The sequence below is a fragment of the Orycteropus afer genome, unplaced genomic scaffold (assembly GCF_000298275.1).
Source record: "Orycteropus afer afer isolate SDZICR_OR568_19922 unplaced genomic scaffold, OryAfe1.0 scaffold01092, whole genome shotgun sequence".
NCBI classification, from domain to species: Eukaryota; Metazoa; Chordata; class Mammalia; order Tubulidentata; family Orycteropodidae; genus Orycteropus; species Orycteropus afer.
Genome location: NW_006922679.1, coordinates 235,551 through 238,937, shown reverse-complemented (window position 1 = coordinate 238,937; position 3,387 = coordinate 235,551). Strand labels below are relative to the sequence as shown.

At 53.4% G+C, this 3,387-nt stretch overlaps 1 protein-coding gene across 1 annotated transcript in view; it reads right to left on the bottom strand.

The window, feature by feature from the left end:
* The window catches only part of STARD13 (StAR related lipid transfer domain containing 13), a 194,731-nt gene that overhangs the window by 54,100 nt on the left and 137,244 nt on the right, over positions 1 to 3,387 (bottom strand). The window lies entirely within an intron of this gene.

Below are 3,387 nucleotides of genomic sequence, written 5' to 3'. Positions count from 1 at the left end.
CCAAACCACACCCACTGCCATGGAGTGATTCTGACCCACAGCGCCCCTAGAGGACAGAGTGGAACTGCACCACAGGGTTTCCAAGGCTGTCAATCTTCACAGAAGCAAAGCCCAAACCACACCCACTGCCATCGAGTGATTCTCACAGCGCCCCTGAAGGACACAGTGGAATTGCAGCATAGAGTTTCCAAGGCTGTCAGTTTTCACAGAAGCTGACTGCCAGGCCTTCCTACACTGCAGCTGCTGGGTGGGTTTGAATACTTTTGGTTAGCAGCCGAGCACTTAACTGTTGTGCCACCAGGACTCCTTCCAACAGACAAGTGAGGAACTGTACTAAGCTCAGCAAATGTGTCACCCAGGCCCGAAGGCTGCTTCTCACATCCCTTTTATTTTTATTTGAAAACAAACAAGTGTTCTAGAGCTGCTGGACAATCTGTCCTCTGAGCTGGCGCATCTGAAGCACATCTGGGTTTGTGTCCTTCTCAGGAGAGCAAAGACTTTTTCCGTAGCTAACGCAAATGCGTGCGGGAGCTCTGGTAGCATAGTGGCTAAGACACTTGCCTGCTAACCAGACGGCTGGCGGTTCAAACCCATCAGCCACTCTTCGGAAAGAAGGTTGGGCAATCCTACTTCCGTAGTGATACTGCCTCGGAAACCCAAGGAGGGGTCGCTATGAGTCAGGTTTGACTCGATGGCACATAACAACAACAACCCAAACGCGTACTATTTTGAAAATACCCCTGATTTCAAATCAGGGACAAATTGAATTTTAGGATCAGCAGATAGTAAGCTGGCTAGAAGGCACCTGGTTGAACCTGCGAAGGTTATGCAATCTTTACGCAAGGGCTTACACGTGTATTTATATTGTTGGCAAAGATCTCGCTGATTTTCTGCTGGATCCACTGGCTCCAGTTAAGTGCTCAGGAGACGCAAGGTGGGAGGTAGGGGAGAGGAAGCAGCCCAGCGTGGGTCTCCACGGTTAGAGGAGACGTGGGAAAGAGTGGTTTCTTTTCTTTTCTTTCTTTTTTTTTTTTCATTTGCCAGGCTAGCTTGGTGGGTACACTGTTTCTGCAAGATTACTGTGCTAACCCAGCAGGACAACTCACACCCAAGATGTCTGCACGGGCACCATTATCGCTATTAAAGCTTACAGAAGGCTTACAGTTTCAACAGGCTCCTGATTGTTGGCTCTGGATAATGGCACGGCTGAGTTAGCTTCCCTGGCGACGGACCACCGAAAATGAGTGACTCTTTGTGTTCAGAGCGAATTTCTAAACTAAAGATTTACCCTAGCGACTGAAGGTGTGTTTCTTTGGCCGTGCACTGGGCCAGTTTTGTTGAAAATCGATGCCAGGACATCCACCTCGTCTATATGGCTACAGGAGGCCTGGCGGCAAGGTGGTGAATTCAGCCCTAGACGGCTAATGGAAAGGTCAGCGTTTTGAACCCACTCAGTGACTCCGCAGGAGAAAGAGCTGGTGACCTGCTCCTACAAAGATGACAGCTGGGTGCTGCCCAGTCCATCTGCACACACATCAACCACAGGGGACGAGGTAGGACCGCCCCCTAGGGTTTCCTAGGTGCTCACCTTTATGGCAGCAGGTCACCTGCTCTTTCTCCCGTGGTGGGTTCCAACCACCAGCCTTGTGGCTAGCAGCTGAGTGCTTAATCACTGTGCCACCAGGGCTCCTGAGGCCCATCTGAGACAGAAAGCCAGGACCTGGAATGATGCCACATGGACACGTGGACCACGCCCTGGCAGACCCCGACAGACGCACTCCTGTTGCTTTACGCGGCCGTGACTTGATCCAGTTTATCACAGCGGCAGCGACTGGCAGACGCTGACTAACCCAGCCGCCACCAGCCGGTCTGCAGACGGAGCACATGCACCTCTACTTCCGCTTTCGACTGCTGCTGCACGTCCACACTGCAGCCCGGCGGCCGACCCGCCAGTCTCAGGGGCGTCTCTCCTCGGAATGTCGCTTCCCAGGTCCCAGCCCGCGGTCTGTCGGAACTAAACAATCCTGTCACGCTCAGCCCCTAGACCTGGGAGTGTGTGGGCACGTGTGCACACACATGCATACAGGTGCGTCCCCCACACGTGTGAGTGTGAGGGTGTACCCACGTGCACCCCCACACGTGTGAGCATGTGGGACCACACATGTGCACACAGGTGTATCCCCACACGTGTGAGCGCGATGGCACACCCAAGTGCACACATGTGCAATCCGCACATGCATGAACACGTGGTGCCACACACGTGCACACATGTTCACCCCCACATGTGTGAGCATGCAGGCGCACATGTGCACACACATTAATCCCCATATGTGTGAGCGTGCAGGAGCACAGACATGTGCACACAGTTCTCTCTCATACTTGTGAGTGTGCAGGCACACACATTCATCTCTCACACGTGAGTGTGTGGGCACACGCCCATGCACGTGTGTTCCTCGCCGACGTGCGAGAGTGCAGGTGCATATGCACCCACATACGTTCATCCCCCACACGTGTGAGCACGTGGGCGCACACACATCCACACACTTAGACCAGAGAGAGCTCAGAAGTTCAGCTGCAGGGTAACAGACATAACTGCCATTCTAGGAGCCCACATCCCTGACAACAGAAAACGAAAGGGAAAATTGACAGCGCCCTTCAATCCATTGCCAAGAAGTAAAAGAGAATGCATGCCCTGCCCGCCAACTGCCTTCTAAACCCACTGTTTTCCCTCTGGTTTCCCATGAGGTCGAAGTCGTCCCTCGTGGCCCCTTTCCCCGGTCACAGCACGCTCCCGACAGCACTTACACGCCTCGGCGCTGCAGGTCCACTCACAGCCCGGCTTCCTGGAGCTGTGGGGCCACTGGCCACCGCTAAATCCCAGACGGGTTCCTCAAGAGACACTCAGTTAACCAACCGACTGAAATGCAAGGGCGGGGAACACAGGGTTGATTTAGACACTAGAACCTGGCGTTGTTGAGTTGTTTTCAACTCATAGCGACCCTGTACAAAGGGCAGGACTGCCCCCTAGGCTTTCCAAGGTTGTCAGTCTCCACGAAAGCAGACTAGGACATCGTCCTCTTGCAGAGTGGCTGGTGGGTTTGAACCCCTGACCTTTCAGTTAGCGGTCAAGTGCTTAACCAGCAAGACTCCTTTCATGGTATCAGGAAACTGTGTCCAGTCTCCAGTAGCACAAAGAACAGACTCTGTCAAGACAATGTAACTCCCAGAGTATTGCAGACGCTGTTCTGTTCTCTCACTCCTAGATGGGCTGTTGTTGTTGTTGTTAGGTGCCGTGGAGTTGGCCCCGACTCATAGCGACCCCTCCTTGGGTTTCTGAGGCAGTATCACTACGGAAGTAGATTGCCCAACCTTCCTTCTGAGGAGTGG